The sequence below is a fragment of the Thalassophryne amazonica genome, chromosome 13, assembly GCF_902500255.1.
Source record: "Thalassophryne amazonica chromosome 13, fThaAma1.1, whole genome shotgun sequence".
Classification (NCBI taxonomy): Eukaryota; Metazoa; Chordata; class Actinopteri; order Batrachoidiformes; family Batrachoididae; genus Thalassophryne; species Thalassophryne amazonica.
The window spans coordinates 91522766-91541144 of record NC_047115.1 but is presented as its reverse complement, the minus strand read 5'-3'; the positions used below and the strand labels follow the sequence as shown (position 1 = coordinate 91541144).

The window sequence follows — 18379 nt, the reverse complement described above, 5'->3', positions numbered from 1 at the left end:
CTCTTTGTACATTTTATTTTATTTATAAAATTTTTATAAAATGTATCTGTGATTTTTTTAAAAGTTGCCCCTTAAATATTGTTTTAATAGCGTTAAAGGCAGTTTGATCAAAAGTGCTCAGAGAACAGCAAGCCACCGCCCACATTTTAAAGCATCGGCACATGCCTGATACTTTAGAGAAAATGTTATATGTGCCGTTAAACTCTCAAGCTTACTAACAATAATACATCTGAACACATGTCCATAAACGTAGTTATTTCCTGTATATTAGCATTGGGTCCGGATGTTTGATGCTGACCTCTGATCTTGATTGCTGACCGAACCACATACAAAATCAAATAACTTCATCACATCCATTGGCCCAGATTACCCACCAACTGTGATAAAAAGGGATTAGGCATTCTTACCATATCTTGCTGATAGAGACCAAAGCGAAGGTCCTGTCACACCTTGCCGATTAGCCAGCGTATGCCAACATCCCTGTTTCCACTGAGTGGTTTGGGTCGGTACTGCATAGTGTGATGAGTGTGATGCTGGTCGTAAACAGAGTAATTTAACATTATTTAATTTAATTTAATTTTATCTTGGTGGATTATTTTAATCACGGCCAGAATGCTGATGAGTCAACTAATGGCTGTGGTAAATGCTACTGTGAATGAATGACCGAAAGTGGCTGGCGCTTTAAAAGTTTAAATCATCATAGAGCTTCATCAGGTCTGATCAGACCTGATCGATCGGATCTAATCACACCGACAGTGACGGCGCCATTTACGTTTAATAATCATCACAGCACTACAAGTTTAGTCATCACAGCGCTTCATCAGGTCTGATCAGAAACTTTTAAGTGCCGTCACTGTCAGTCTGATCAGACCTGATGAAGCGCTGTGATGATTTAAACTTTTAAAGTGCCGTCACTGTCAGTCTGATCAGACCTGATGAAGCGCTGTGATGATTTAAACTTTTAAAGTGCCATCACTGTTAGTCTGATCAGACCTGATGGCGGTTGACTGGTGCTTTAAATCATCACAGCTCTTCTGTCTGATCAGGTGTCTGATCAGGCCATGACACCAGCATCCGCTGACAAACGGACCAGGTGCAAAAAACCACAGAGGGACTTGCTTTAAAACGCAATGTTTCCAGCCACGACAAGGAATTAAAGTATTTTCAGACATCATTTTCCAGAATCAGGAGCTTTATGTGGATACATGTACGTCAGGCTGTGATGATGAATTGGACTGAAGTGAACAGGTAAGACTTTATATTTACTCCGTGTGTGAATGAAACAGTCTGTCCACATGAGGGCTGCAGCTTTCAGCCAATCAATGCACAGTATTAATGGATATATTTTGACTTATGAATAAATTACAAGAATTATTACGTGTGCCAACAGTTGCATCACTTACTTACAATTTATGTCCCGCATGTGCGGGATGTATGAGTCATATGCTGGCATACATTGAAAATTTTCATCATGCTCAAATTTTTTTAAGGAGCTCAGTGTATTAGGATGTACATCAGCACGCTTCAACATGCTCTTAACTTATAAAAATACTTACCCATAACTTATTAGATGTACACCAGCTGTTTTTAATACAGTTGGCATGTGCTGGCTGAATTGTCAAGGTGTGACATGGCCTTAAGTTAAGTGGATTGTGAGCTGTTGCATTGACTGCTCTCAGCCAGTTAGGTTGCTAGCCAGCTCAGTCACAGCTACTACTACTACAACAACTACTCAACTACTTAAAAAACTGACATGGAAAGACTGTCATAGTGCTACCTAAGAGTTAAATGCTATTTTACCCTTTCTTGGTTACAGTATATGCAGTGGTAGAGAAGTATTTCAAAATGCTTGTTGTTGTCCATTCAACTGCTCCCATTTTATTCGGGGTCGTCACAGCGGATCCGCCAGATCCTGACGCAACCCCAATGTAACCTGGAGAAACACGCACAGCTGCTGGTGTTCCAAAGAGGTCTCCCATCCAAGTACAAGATGAAATTGGAGAGGGGAAAACTTATACGCAGGTGCAAAAAATTATAGGCTGTTCAGCTACAATGATCTCCAATGCTTTAAAATGAACAAAAAAAAACAGAGACGCGTGGAAGAAAACGGAAAACAACCATCAAAATGGATAGAAGAATAACCAGAATGGCAAGGCTCACCCATTGATCAGCTCCAGGATGATCAAAGACAGTCTGGAGTTACCTGTAAGTGCTGTGACAGTTAGAAGATGCCTGTGTGAAGCTAATTTATGTGCAAGAATCCCCCGCAAAGTCCCTCTGTTAAATAAAAGACATGTGCAGAAGAGGTTACAATTTGCCAAAGAACACATCAACTGGCCTAAAGAGAAATGGAGGAATATTTTGTGGACTGATGAGAGTAAAATTGTTCTTTTTGGGTCCAAGGGCCATAGATAGTTTGTGAGACGACCCCCAAACTCTGAATACAAGCCACAGTTCACAGTGAAGACAGTGAAGCATGGTGGTGCAAGCATCATGATATGGGCATGTTTCTCCTACTATGGTGTTGGGCCTATATATCCATACAAGGTATCATGGATCAGTTTGGATATGTCAAAATACTTGAAGAGGTCATGTTGCCTTATGCTGAAGAGGACATACCCTTGAAATGGGTGTTTCAACAAGACAATGACCCCAAGCACACTAGTAAACGAGCAAAATCTTGGTTCCAAACCAACAAAATTAATGTTTTGGAGTGGCCTACCCAATCCCCGGACCTAAATCCAATTGAGAACTTGTGGGGTGACATCAAAAAAGCTGTTTCTGAAGCAAAACCAAGAAATGTAAATGAATTGTGGAATGTTGTTAAAGAATCTTGGAGTGGAATAACAGCTGAAAAGTGCCACAAGTTGGATGACTCCATGCCTCGCAGATGTGAAGAAATCATGAAAAACTGTGGTTATACAACTAAATACGAGTTTAGTGATTCACAGGATTGCTAAAAAAGCGGTTTGAACATAATGGTTTTGAGTTTGTACCGTCAACAGCAGATGCTACTATTATTGTGAACACCCCGTTTTCTACTTTTTTTTACTAATAGACCAATTTCATAGCCTTAAGAGTGTGCATATCATGAATGCTTGGTCTTGTTGGATTTGTGAGACTCTACTGAATCTACTGGTACCTTGTTTCCCATGTAACAATAAGAAATATACTCAAAACCTGGTTTAATCTTTTTAGTCACATAGCACTACTATTATTCTGAACACTACTGTACATTTAAAAGTATTATGTATTCTTCTTTGGAAAATCTTGGGGAATGGCACTTGTAACCTTAATGTAACCATTAAGGCTTTGCGTTATTAACTTTATCAGTTTTTATTAACGCCGCTAGACGCCAAAGTTATGATTGACAGGTGAGAAATGGTCCATGCTCAGGGACCAGATCCTGTATTTTATTCCTCCTGTCCAGGTTTATAACCTGAGCTGTATGAGTCTGGTCAGATTCCTGACATTCCTCTTGCTAGTGTCTCTCAGGTAGTTGTCTCCGGTGGAGCCAGTCAGCTGGGCTCATCCATTATGAAAGATGACCATCTGGACCCGTTTACCGACCTGATGTGTGTGTGAGAAAGAGAAAGTTTTCACTGCTGTTTTTTTTCCTCTGCGCACTGGCAAGCATCTGGAGTAGTGATATGTTTATACAGCCGCACGCACGTGTGCACGCGTTCATGTATACATGCACTGAAGCGCAGACGAGGGCTTCTACATCTTGTTAAAATTCTCCACACGCACTGCGTCTCACCGTGAGCCCTCCTCCCCCACATCGGCTCGACTGTAATTGCCGAAATCCATTAAATATGGGGGAGAGAGGAACTCAGCAAGAGGAAAACTGAGGGAAAAGATCCAGCCATTCTGGTGGTAATGAGCTGCTTGAAAACAAAGAGAAGGTTGTTCTGGCAGTTCGCTCGCATTTTCTCGCTGTGTGTGTTTCTCAAAATTCAAACCCAAGATTATTATTGTTATTTTTATTTATGTTTTTAATTGGGGAAGGAGAGGGAGAAGGAGAAGGGGGCGACGCTGCCCGAGCGTGGCGTAGAACCTTGGCCTCGCGCCGACGACTGCAGAGAGGAGGGGGAGGGAGGGTGCTTGTCGGTGAATAAGGGTGTAGCTTTATGTTTGTGGCTTTTTGGTGGAGCGCTCGCGGTGCTCTGGGCATGACGCCACCGCAAAGCATTTTGAGATGATTGAACAACATAAAGCTGATGAGAAATCGTTGAAGGAGAGGCTGTTTGTCCATCGTCAGTGAAGGGTGGCTTATTGAAGGAGACACCGAAGAGCCTCGACGGGGAGCTCTGAAGGGTGGGTGAGACCAGTGAGGGGCTGGAGGGGTGTTAGCCACTGGATGTCATGATAAAGTTAAAGCGCCACCTACATTTTTGCTCCTACGTAGCATCTAAATAAAATCTCTGTTATGTTGATGACAGTGTCAGTGTGTCTTTGAAGTTAAAGCCACACATGGTTTTGATGGCAGAACAGGCTCCTTTGACATCACACATTTGAATCTGAAAGTTCATTGGTTGGTTGGTGTACTGCAGAAGCTCCACAGCTTCCAGGGCAGGAAGACGGGCCTCTGAAAGCCATTTTATGCTTCTAATACTCAGTAACTCCTGAAATACTAAGTAGCTTTAGCACCCCAATAGAGCGCTTCACTCTCAGACTGCAGGCTTACTTGTAGTTCCTAGGGTTTGTAAGAGTAGAATGGGAGGCAGAGCCTTCAGCTTTCAGGCTCCTCTCCTGTGGAACCAGCTCCCAATTCAGATCAGGGAGACAGACACCCTCTCTACTTTTAAGATTAGGCTTAAAACTTTCTTTTTTACTAAAGCTTATAGTTAGGGCTGGATCAGGTGACCCTGAACCATCCCTTAGTTATGCTGCTCTAGACTTAGACTGCTGGGGGGTTCCCATGATGCACTGAGTGTTTCTTTCTCTTTTTGCTCTGTATGCACCACTCTGCATTTAATCATTAGTGATTGATCTCTGCTCCCCTCCACAGCATGTCTTTTTCCTGATTCTCTCCCCTCAGCCCCAACCAGTCCCAGCAGAAGACTGCCCCTCCCTGAGCCTGGTTCTGCTGGAGGTTTCTTTCTGTTAAAAGGGAGTTTTTCCTTCCCACTGTAGCCAAGTGCTTGCTCACAGGGGGTCATTTTGACCGTTGGGGTTTTTCCGTAATTATTGTATGGCTTTGCCTTACAATATAAAGCGCCTTGGGGCAACTGTTTGTTGTGATTTGGCGCTATATAAATAAAATTGATTTGATTTGATTTAACTCTGTGGCCACGCAATCGCTTCGACGCAATCCTGAACCTTTTGATGTTCTCCATCTGGCTTAAAGTGTTAGTGGGTAGGGGGCACGCCATTTTTTGCAAAGACTGGCCTATTCTATGATGTCTATGGTTGATTGTGAAACCGGAAAAGTGGGAATCCAAAAATGATGTAGTTAGCAGACCAGTCACAGCCTGTGTGGTCTCCATCGTTATGGACGTGTAGTAACAATTTTTGGTCAGTGCACAACAGGGCTCGGAGGGAGTTAACAACGCTACAGAAGGCTCTGCATGGCTACAGAGTCGCAGTTATGGAGTAGCATAAATTGGGCTCTACTGTTGCTTTTTTGCTTTTCCTGAGGTACTGCCCCCCCCCCCAAAAAAAAAAACATAATTTACAAGTAATTTTTACTTTGTTCCCTCTTTAGGAACATGTACAAACAAACACTGTCGGACTGTAGCCTTTAAATGTGAAATTCATCATTTAATATGGATGCATATTTCCTAAATGTCCAGCAGCCACCAGTGTTCACCAGGTGCATGCTGTGTTCTTTTTTGTTCAGACACCGAACAGTGTTTTAAAAAAGAGTGTTTCAGTGGAACAGTGTTTCGAGTTTGCAATGAGTAAAGTGTTGTTCTGACAGAAAATATCGGTATCTTCTGCATTCATACAGTCTACACATTGTTTAATTCTTTGGTGTTAAATGGTAAATGGACTGCATTTATATAGCGCTTTTCCATCTGCATCAGATGCTCAAAGCACTTTACAAATAATGCCTTATATTCACCCCGATGTGGTGTGTTCTGATGTATATTTTGTCCCGTATGTGCCAGCATAGCAGCAGCAGCAGTAGTAAATCAAATCAAATCAATTTTATTTATATAGCGCCAAATCACAACAACAGTTGCCCTAAGGCGCTTTATATTGTAAGGCAAAAGCCATACAATAATTACAGAAAAACCCCAACGGTCAAAACGACCCCCTGTGAGCAATTACTTGGCGACAGTGGGAAGGAAAAACTCCCTTTTAACAGGAAGAAACCTCCAGCAGAACCAGGCTCAGGGAGGGGCAGTCTTCTGCTGGGACTGGTTGGGGCTGAGGGAGAGAATCAGGAAAAAGACATGCTGTAGCTGTAAGCTTTGCTTGGAGCTACTATTAGCCACCATGCTATTCCCAGCAACTCAGGGCATGTTTGACACAATGTGTACTGTCGAGTAACAAAAAAATAAAAATTCAGTTCTTAACATTTTTTTTTGAATTATTAAAAAACAAATCTTTAAAGGACTATAGTAGTAATTTTTGTGCATGGTGATAGAATTAGCATACACGAGTAACAAAATAGTGCCATATTTTCCAGAGTATAAGTTGCACCGGAGTAAAAATCGCACTGTTTTTCTATTGTCAATTCTTTGATTTGCGATTTTTGTGCATTGTTGTAGTGTATTTGTTATTTTTTTGGCATTTATTCTTTTATTATTGGTGTTTGTTTTTTTATTGCTTTGATTTCTGTGAAAGTCTGATATAAAGAGATAATGATTATCATTATGAATAAGAAATGAATTATTTTTTTCCAACCCAAACTCACACCAGTTCGTGATGGCATCAAGAAAAGTTTGTGATACCCAGAATGAATTTGTGACATGTGACAGTGTCACAAATTCATTTTGTGACGGTATCACAAAATGCGGGGTGCCTCGGCAGGTGAGGGGGGGGGGGGTCTGTGGGGGGTTCTGGTTAGGGTTAGGGGAAGGGCTAGGATTGGGTTATGGTTATGGTTAGAGACATCTGAAGGGGGAGGGTTAGAAATAGTAAAACAAGAAAAAATTCATCACAAAAATGTGACTCATTTCGTGACAGGATCACAAAAAAAGTGTGACTGGGCTAGATTTTTCGGTATACAAGTCCTACCTGAGTATAAGTCGCAGGACCTCCTAAACTAGTAAAAAAAAAAATGCAACTTACACTCCTGCAAATATGGTAATTAGTTTTGAAAATATGCAGTAAAAATGAAAAAGATCTAATGAATTGATGTTGGATAATTGTTTTATTTCTGTTTGAATAACTTGTCAGTGAATCTCTTCCACTGGTTCTTGACTGCAGCTTGGCAACGCACCAACCAGGAAACACATCCAAACAATGTACTCATCACTTTTTTATCGCTCTAACAAGCCCCAATGACATCACTTAGAGGAAAAAACCCTACATTTGTAATCTTCACAATATGTTTCCCAAGAAGCTTTCAAGGATGGACAGGGTGAATTTATAACGGTACTGCACCAGCATGAACTGAGCCAGTCGGATTTTGGATGAGTAAGGTGGTACATTTGGAGTTTATGGACCCAGCTGTATGCTTTGGACAATATGTAGGCAGATTCTGTATATTGAGCTCAAACATCACTCTGGTCTGTGCAGTTTTTATGACCGACTTTGTGCTTGCAGACCCACAGACAATTAGTTTTCCACTGTTATTTAGAAGCATCACATCTTTGTCTTTGTTTTATGGTGTTATGGAAACTCAAGTATAAATATGAATCTATCTAAAAATAATCTATATGGGGTCTCCAGTGTGCAGAGTTGCAGAGTGCAGCTTGCACAGATAAACTGTGCAGAGGAGGATATTGCATCTTAACTTGAAATCAGTTCAACTTTAAAATATGACTTTTGGACAGTGGTGGGTTTGGCTCTCTGGAGGAAGTTTGAGAAAGACAGAGAGAGAGAGGGAGAAAACCCCAACTCGTAGTGCAGGAGTTAGATAACCTCAGTTCACCCCAGGCCAGTGCAGAATAAACAGCTGTGAGTGCGGATCCAGATGCACGGGGTTTTGGGGCAGCGGGGGTTCCTGGAGGCCTCAGCAGTTGGCCAGTGAGAGTTTGGCTTCATCTGGAAAGAGGTTGGAGGGCCGTATTGTTTGAAGTGCTGCCCCTATGGATGGGGAGCATGGGAAACAGTAAACCTCATCCTCTGACCCAGCTGCCAGTAAAGAGGTCAAAGGTCATTTTAGTGAGACACCTTTGTGAGGGGCCAGTTTTCACTGAATCTGTGGCGATCTGAACGGATGGCGTGATGACAGGGAGAGTTACAGACTGACGCAGAGGAAGAGAAGGACAGATAGTGAGTGGGCCTGTGTTTTTATCCATTCACAGAGGATGAGTGGATGCAGATTTACATGTGAGTGGCTGCTCGAGTAAAATAATCTCCCGGAATGTAAAGGGGCATGACAACAGAAATTTTTAAAGCTACAGTGTGTAGGATTTAGGGTTTTTTTCTTAGCTTAAGTAACATATATCATTCATAACCATCTGTTCATTAGTGTAGAATTACCTGCAACAACATCAACTCAGTCTGTTTTCATCAACTTAGAATGAAGAAGTATCACCACAGATAGGATGTGGATTCCACACAGTACCTGTGTGCTGATGCACCTAAGCATAGCTCAAGATTATACAATTGGTTCAAAAATGCTGCAGCCAGACTTTTGATACGAAGCAGAAAGTTTGACCACATTACACCCATTTTAGAATCCCTTCACTGTCTTCCTGTCCCAGTGAGATCAGATTTTAAGGTTCTGCTACTAACCTATAAAATTATTCATGGACTGGCACCTCCCTACCTAGCTGACCTAATTAAACCTTACGTACCGGCCCGGACTTTACGTTCTCAGGGTGCAGGACTACTTTGTGTCCCTAGGGTGAATAAGGAGTCTGCGGGTCACAGAGCTTTCTCTTATTGTGCCCTTGTTCTGTGGAATGATCTCCCTGCATCAATAAAACAGTCAGATTCTGTGGAGATTTTCAAGTCCAGACTTAAGACGCACTTATTTTCCCTTTCATATGGCTAGCATACTGGTACAGTTTTGTTTTACACTTTTTAATCTTTTAATTCATTTTATTAGTAATTGGAACGGGCCGCGGCCTCAACTTTACCTAAATTCTGGGTCTTTTAGTGAAGTTTAGGGCTAGTGGCCGGTGATCTGGTGGTTGGCTCTCACTGCGGTATTGTATCACTTCCTGTTCCGGAGCACAGCGGTGTTTTTCTGTATCTGTTAGCTGTTTAATCTGCGCAGTTAGATTGATCTAGTTATCTAGATTACGATTTGTTTCCCAGTGTAATCTTTACGTGCCTTAACTAAAGCACTCATTCTGCTGAATCACCTCTAAATTATTTACACATTATTCACTTTGCGTGTTTTTAGGAATCCGCTAGCTTAGCGTAGCTACTACCTCTTAGCCGATTTAGCATGGCGGCTTCTCCTGTCTCTCCCGCACTTTTCTGCTCTGGGTGTGAAATGTTAAGTTATTCCTCGGCCTCCTTTAGCAGTAATGGTACTTGTAATAAGTGTAGCTTATTCGTAGCTTTGGAGGCCAGGCTGGGCGAATTGGAGACTCGGCTCCGCACCGTGGAAAATTCTACAGCTAGCCAGGCCCCTGTAGTCGGTGCGGACCAAGGTAGCTTAGCCGCCGTTAGTTCCCCCCTGGCAGATCCCGAGCAGCCGGGAAAGCAGGCTGACTGGGTGACTGTGAGGAGGAAGCGTAGCCCTAAACAGAAGCCCCGTGTACACCGCCAACCCGTTCACATTTCTAACCGTTTTTCCCCACTCGACGACACACCCGCCGAGGATCAAACTCTGGTTATTGGCGACTCTGTTTTGAGAAATGTGAAGTTAGCGACACCAGCAACCATAGTCAATTGTCTTCCGGGGGCCAGAGCAGGCGACATTGAAGGAAATTTGAAACTGCTGGTTAAGGCTAAGCGTAAATTTGGTAAGATTGTAATTCACGTCGGCAGTAATGACACCCGGTTACGCCAATCGGAGGTCACTAAAATTAACATTAAATCGGTGTGTAACTTTGCAAAAACAATGTCGGACTCTGTAGTTTTCTCTGGGCCCCTCCCCAATCAGACCGGGAGTGACATGTTTAGCCGCATGTTCTCCTTGAATTGCTGGCTGTCTGAGTGGTGTCCAAAAAATGAGGTGGGCTTCATAGATAATTGGCAAAGCTTCTGGGGAAAACCTGGTCTTGTTAGGAGAGACGGCATCCATCCCACTTTAGAGGGAGCAGCTCTCATTTCTAGAAATCTGGCTAATTTTCTTAAATCCTCCAAACCGTGACTATCCAGGGTTGGTACCAGGAAGCAGAGTTGTAGTCTTACACACCTCTCTGCAGCTTCTCTCCCCCTGCCATCCCCTCATTACCCCATCCCCGTAGAGACGGTGCCTGCTCCCAGACTACCAATAACCAGCAAAAATCTATTTAAGCATAAAAATTCAAAAAGAAAAAATAATATAGCACCTTCTACTGCACCACAGACTAAAACAGTTAAATGTGGTCTATTAAACATTAGGTCTCTCTCTTCTAAGTCCCTGTTGGTAAATGATATAATAATTGATCAACATATTGATTTATTCTGCCTAACAGAAACCTGGTTACAGCAGGATGAATATGTTAGTTTAAATGAGTCAACACCCCCGAGTCACACTAACTGTCAGAATGCTCGTAGCACGGGCCGGGGCGGAGGATTAGCAGCAATCTTCCATTCCAGCTTATTAATTAATCAAAAACCCAGACAGAGCTTTAATTCATTTGAAAGCTTGTCTCTTAGTCTTGTCCATCCAAATTGGAAGTCCCAAAAACCAGTTTTATTTGTTATTATCTATCGTCCACCTGGTCGTTACTGTGAGTTTCTCTGTGAATTTTCAGACCTTTTGTCTGACTTAGTGCTTAGCTCAGATAAGATAATTATAGTGGGCGATTTTAACATCCACACAGATGCTGAGAATGACAGCCTCAACACTGCATTTAATCTATTATTAGACTCTATTGGCTTTGCTCAAAAAGTAAATGAGTCCACCCACCACTTTAATCATATCTTAGATCTTGTTCTGACTTATGGTATGGAAATAGAAGACTTAACAGTATTCCCTGAAAACTCCCTTCTGTCTGATCATTTTTTAATAACATTTACATTTACTCTGATGGACTACCCAGCAGTAGGGAATAAGTTTCATTACACTAGAAGTCTTTCAGAAAGCGCTGTAACTAGGTTTAAGGATATGATTCCTTCTTTATGTTCTCTAATGCCATATAACAACACAGTGCAGAGTAGCTACCTAAACTCTGTAAGGGAGATAGAGTATCTCGTCAATAGTTTTACATCCTCATTGAAGACAACTTTGGATGCTGTAGCTCCTCTGAAAAAGAGAGCTTTAAATCAGAAGTGTCTGACTCCATGGTATAACTCTCAAACTCGTAGCTTAAAGCAGATAACCCGTAAGTTGGAGAGGAAATGGCGTCTCACTAATTTAGAAGATCTTCACTTAGCCTGGAAAAAGAGTCTGTTGCTCTATAAAAAAGCCCTCCGTAAAGCTAGGACATCTTTCTACTCATCACTAATTGAAGAAAATAAGAACAACCCCAGGTTTCTTTTCAGCACTGTAGCCAGGCTGACAAAGAGTCAGAGCTCTATTGAGCTGAGTATTCCATTATCTTTAACTAGTAATGAGTTCATGACTTTCTTTGCTAACAAAATTTTAACTATTAGAGAAAAAATTACTCATAACCATCCCAAAGACGTATCGTTATCTTTGGCTGCTTTCAGTGATGCCGGTATTTGGTTAGACTCTTTCTCTCCGATTGTTCTGTCTGAGTTATTTTCATTAGTTACTTCATCCAAACCATCAACATGTTTATTAGACCCCATTCCTACCAGGCTGCTCAAGGAAGCCCTACCATTATTTAATGCTTCGATCTTAAATATGATCAATCTATCTTTGTTAGTTGGCTATGTACCACAGGCTTTTAAGGTGGCAGTAATTAAACCATTACTTAAAAAGCCATCACTTGACCCAGCTATCTTAGCTAATTATAGGCCAATCTCCAACCTTCCTTTTCTCTCAAAAATTCTTGAAAGGGTAGTTGTAAAACAGCTAACTGATCATCTGCAGAGGAATGGTCTATTTGAAGAGTTTCAGTCAGGTTTTAGAATTCATCATAGTACAGAAACAGCATTAGTGAAGGTTACAAATGATCTTCTTATGGCCTCGGACAGTGGACTCATCTCTGTGCTTGTTCTGTTAGACCTCAGTGCTGCTTTTGATACTGTTGACCATAAAATTTTATTACAGAGATTAGAGCATGCCATAGGTATTAAAGGCACTGCGCTGCGGTGGTTTGAATCATATTTGTCTAATAGATTACAATTTGTTCATGTAAATGGGGAATCTTCTTCACAGACTAAAGTTAATTATGGAGTTCCACAAGGTTCTGTGCTAGGACCAATTTTATTCACTTTATATATGCTTCCCTTAGGCAGTATTATTAGACGGTATTGCTTAAATTTTCATTGTTACGCAGATGATACCCAGCTTTATCTATCCATGAAGCCAGAGGACACACACCAATTAGCTAAACTGCAGGATTGTCTTACAGACATAAAGACATGGATGACCTCTAATTTCCTGCTTTTAAACTCAGATAAAACTGAAGTTATTGTTCTTGGCCCCACAAATCTTAGAAACATGGTGTCTAACCAGATCCTTACTCTGGATGGCATTACCCTGACCTCTAGTAATACTGTGAGAAATCTTGGAGTCATTTTTGATCAGGATATGTCATTCAAAGCGCATATTAAACAAATATGTAGGACTGCTTTTTTGCATTTACGCAATATCTCTAAAATCAGAAAGGTCTTGTCTCAGAGTGATGCTGAAAAACTAATTCATGCATTTATTTCCTCTAGGCTGGACTATTGTAATTCATTATTATCAGGTTGTCCTAAAAGTTCCCTAAAAAGCCTTCAGTTAATTCAAAATGCTGCAGCTAGAGTGCTGACGGGGACTAGAAGGAGAGAGCATATCTCACCCATATTGGCCTCTCTTCATTGGCTTCCTGTTAATTCTAGAATAGAATTTAAAATTCTTCTTCTTACTTATAAGGTTTTGAATAATCAGGTCCCATCTTATCTTAGGGACCTCGTAGTACCATATCACCCCAATAGAGCGCTTCGCTCTCAGACTGCAGGCTTACTTGTAGTTCCTAGGGTTTGTAAGAGTAGAATGGGAGGCAGAGCCTTCAGCTTTCAGGCTCCTCTCCTGTGGAACCAGCTCCCAATTCAGATCAGGGAGACAGACACCCTCTCTACTTTTAAGATTAGGCTTAAAACTTTCCTTTTTGCTAAAGCTTATAGTTAGGGCTGGATCAGGTGACCCTGAACCATCCCTTAGTTATGCTGCTATAGACGTAGACTGCTGGGGGGTTCCCATGATGCACTGTTTCTTTCTCTTTTTGCTCTGTATGTACCACTCTGCATTTAATCATTAGTGATCGATCTCTGCTCCCCTCCACAGCATGTCTTTTTCCTGGTTCTCTCCCTCAGCCCCAACCAGTCCCAGCAGAAGACTGCCCCTCCCTGAGCCTGGTTCTGCTGGAGGTTTCTTCCTGTTAAAAGGGAGTTTTTCCTTCCCACTGTAGCCAAGTGCTTGCTCACAGGGGGTCGTTTTGACCGTTGGGGTTTTACATCATTATTGTATGGCCTTGCCTTACAATATAAAGCGCCTTGGGGCAACTGTTTGTTGTGATTTGGCGCTATATAAAAAAAAAATTGATTGAAATTGATTGATTGATCACCTTAGTATTTCTTCTGTTTTTTTTTTTGTTGTTTAATGCTGACAAATTATTCAGTATTTTTTGTCTTTCTGATGCCTGATTCTGTTTTTTCTCTCTGTTTAAGGTTCAGCTCCATCCAGAGATGGGATTTGTATTCGTGTTGGCGACCCTCCTGTCCTGTGCGCCACTAGCATTTCTTGTATATTCGTCCGTGAATTGTTCTCTGAATTGTTCTGTAATTTATGTTTGTATCATGGCCCAAGCAGAGGGTCACCCCTTTGATTCTGGTCTGCTTGAGGTTTCTTCCTCAGAGGGAGTTTTTCCTTACCACTATTGCTCTGGGGGTTGGTTAGGTTAGACCTTACCTCTGTGAAGCGCTTTGAGGCAGACTCTTCCAGTGGAGATTAAACACCTCATGGAATGGGACAAATCATTGATATCTACATATCTGTGGTGTTAGGTAAAATGCTACAGCTAAATGAGAGTGGAGGATTTGACCTCTCTTGAGACCTTTGGTATGTTGGTGTATTTCATCATACTCTGCAAGATGGAAAGATAATTTAAAATGAAGGAGTCCCATGAACAGCTATATAAGAAACTACAACTTAATGACTAACATACTAGGACAAAAAAGGAATTTGGTGTTTCGCACTTATGAATCTCACGCCGTCTTGTGGTCCGTGACTCATGCGAGAGGTCGGTTTCAGCAGAGTGCCGGTATCAGGAGCTCAGCACTCATAGTGTCAACACATCTCGTGAAGTATGGACAATAAGACAACATGGGGACACAGCAGAAGTCCATCACAGGTGCTACACCTCCTCTAGTTAAATAACCCTCTCAACTTGGGAGAAGGTGTCATCATCATAATCGCTTGTGAACTCACTGAATTGGCACCATCCACATCCTTGCTAGCCATTGTTTAAATGGCTTCGAAATGCCAGGACCTCTGCTCACACCGCAGTGCATTCTGGGAAGTGCAGGCGGCTACCAGGGACATTATAGGAAATGCTGAAATACCAAATAAGAAAAAAAGAATAAAACTGATCATTGCATAGAACACTGAAAAAGGTTGCGTGACCTCATGAGCTGGAAACGGTTTGGCTCAGAACTCAGATATCTCTTTGAAAGACGCCTGTCGACCTGTATTAGGTTGGTGAAAACTGTGAAAACAGCAGCATCCTCAAATATTAGTTCTCTTACTGTTTTCACTGTGTCTGTGGTCAAGATAACTCAAAACGGCTTTGACAGATTTACTTCAGACATGGTGGGTATATTATCTGGATAGATATCTAGAGATAATTAGATTTTGGAGGAGCTTGATCAAAGGACGAGGTGAAAGTCAAGGAAAATATGGGTGTAAAAACCTTTTTTTGGTTATATTTGCTGAATCACAACTTGCCGTGAGACCAGGTTGGGAAAAACCTTTTCTGCATGTGACTGTGAACAACATAGATGAATCAAAGTTTTGGGAATATCACTATAGATATTTCGAGGTGATTAGATTTGGAAGTAGTTTGGTGAAAGGTCAAGCAAAACAGTCCAACCCCTCCCTCACAAAAACCCAAACAACAACAACAACAAAAAGCTCCTTTTTGTGTATCTTAACAACAAAGAAAGCTTGGATGGATGGTCTGAAGCACATATTGATCTGCAACATATTTATGATTGATTCGTATGAATAACTTCATACTGAAGTCACACAGATGTCATATCATGAGGTCACATAGTCAAAAAAACACCCTGACAGACAGATGTACCCTCCTGTTCTGTGCACCAGCAACATTTCCTGTATATTCGTTTTGTCAATTGTTTTGTCAGTTGTGTCTGCAGAGGGTCACCCCCTTGAGTCTGGTCTGCTTGAGGTTTCTTCCTTAGAGGGAGTTTTTTCTTACCACTGTCACCTGTGTTCTTACTCTGGGAGTTGGTGCAGTTAGACCTTAATCAATCAATCAATCAATTTTATTTATATAGCGCCAAATCACAACAAACAGTTGCCCCAAGGCGCCTTATATTGTAAGGCAAGGCCATACAATAATTACGTAAAAACCCCAACGGTCAAAACGACCCCCTGTGAGCAAGCACTTGGCGACAGTGGGAAGGAAAAACTCCCTTTTAACAGGAAGAAACCTCCAGCAGAACCAGGCTCAGGGAGGGGCGGTCTTCTGCTGGGACTGGTTGGGGCTGAGGGAGAGAACCAGGAAAAAGACATGCTGTGGAAGAGAGCAGAGATCAATCACTAATGATTAAATGCAGAGTGGTGCATACAGAGCAAAAAGAGAAAGAAACACTCAGTGCATCATGGAAACCCCCCAGCAGTCTAAGTCTATAGCAGCGTAACTAAGGGATGGTTCAGGGTCACCTGATCCAGCCCTAACTATAAGCTTTAGCAAAAAGGAAAGTTTTAAGCCTAATCTTAAAAGTAGAGAGGGTGTCTGTCTCCCTGATCTGAACTGGGAGCTGGTTCCACAGGAGAGGAGCCTGAAAGCTGAAGGCTCTGCCTCCCATTCTACTCTTACAAACCCTAGGAACTACAAGTAAGCCTGCAGTCTGAGAGCGAAGCGCTCTATTGGGGTGATATGGTACTATGAGGTCCCTAAGATAAGATGGGACCTGATTATTCAAAACCTTATAAGTAAGAAGAAGAATTTTAAATTCTATTCTAGAATTAACAGGAAGCCAATGAAAAGAGGCCAATATGGGTGAGATATGCTCTCTCCTTCTAGTCCCCGTCAGTACTCTAGCTGCAGCATTTTGAATTAACTGAAGGCTTTTCAGGGAAATTTTAGGACAACCTGATAATAATGAATTACAATAGTCCAGCCTAGAGGAAATAAATGCATGAATTAGTTTTTCAGCATCACTCTGAGACAAGACCTTTCTAATTTTAGAGATATTGCGTAAATGCAAAAAAGCAGTCCTACATATTTGTTTAATATGTGCTTTGAATGACATATCCTGATCAAAAATGACTCCAAGATTTCTCACAGTATTACTAGAGGTCAGGGTAATGCCATCCAGAGTAAGGATCTGCTTAGACACCATGTTTCTAAGATTTGTGGGGCCAAGTACAATAACTTCAGTTTTATCTGAGTTTAAAAGCAGGAAATTAGAGGTCATCCATGTCTTTATGTCTGTAAGACAATCCTGCAGTTTAGCTAATTGGTGTGTGTCCTCTGGCTTCATGGATAGATAAAGCTGGGTATCATCTGCGTAACAATGAAAATTTAAGCAATGCCGTCTAATAATACTGCCTAAGGGAAGCATGTATAAAGTGAATAAAATTGGTCCTAGCACAGAACCTTGTGGAACTCCATAATTAACCTTAGTTTTTGAAGAAGATTCCCCATTTACATGAACAAATTGTAATCTATTAGATAAATATGATTCAAACTACCGCAGCACAGTGCCTTTAATACCTATGGCATGCTCTAATCTCTGTAATAAAATTGTATGGTCAACAGTATCAAAAAGCAGCACTGAGGTCTAACAGAACAAGCACAGAGATGAGTCCACTGTCTGAGGCCATAAGAAGATCATTTGTAACCTTCACTAATGCTGTTTCTGTACTATGATGAATTCTAAAACCTGACTGAAACTCTTCAAATAGACCATTCCTCTGCAGATGATCAGTTAGCTGTTTTACAACTACCCTTTCAAGAATTTTTGAGAGAAAAGGAAGGTTGGAGATTGGTCTATAATTAGCTAAGATAGCTGGGTCAAGTGATGGCTTTTTAAGTAATGGTTTAATTACTGCCACCTTAAAAGCCTGTGGTACATAGCCAACTAATAAAGATAGATTGATCATATTTAAGATCGAAGCATTAAATAATGGTAGGGCTTCCTTGAGCAGCCTGGTAGGAATGGGGTCTAATAGACATGTTGATGGTTTGGATGAAGTAACTAATGAAAATAACAGACAGAACAATCTGAGAGAAAGAGTCTAACCAAATACCGGCATCACTGAAAGCAGCCAAAGATAACGATACGTCTTTGGGATGGTTATGAGTAATTTTTTCTCTAATAGTTAAAATTTTATTAGCAAAGAAAGTCATGAAGTCATTACTAGTTAAAGTTAATGGAATACTCAGCTCAATAGAGCTCTGACTCTTTGTCAGCCTGGCTACAGTGCTGAAAAGAAACCTGGGGTTGTTCTTATTTTCTTCAATTAGTGATGAGTAGAAAGATGTCCTAGCTTTACGGAGGGCTTTTTTATAGAGCAACAGACTCTTTTTCCAGGCTAAGTGAAGATCTTCTAAATTAGTGAGACGCCATTTCCTCTCCAACTTACGGGTTATCTGCTTTAAGCTACGAGTTTGTGAGTTATACCACGGAGTCAGGCACTTCTGATTTAAAGCTCTCTTTTTCAGAGGGGCTACAGCATCCAAAGTTGTCTTCAATGAGGATGTAAAACTATTGACGAGATACTCTATCTCACTTACAGAGTTTAGGTAGCTACTCTGCCCTGTGTTGGTATATGGCATTGGAGAACATAAAG

General features: G+C 41.4%; 1 protein-coding gene across 1 annotated transcript in view; it reads left to right on the top strand.

Moving 5' to 3' along the window:
- LOC117523810 (fibroblast growth factor receptor 2-like) overlaps positions 1-18379 on the top strand; it is a 130280-nt gene that overhangs the window by 27808 nt on the left and 84093 nt on the right.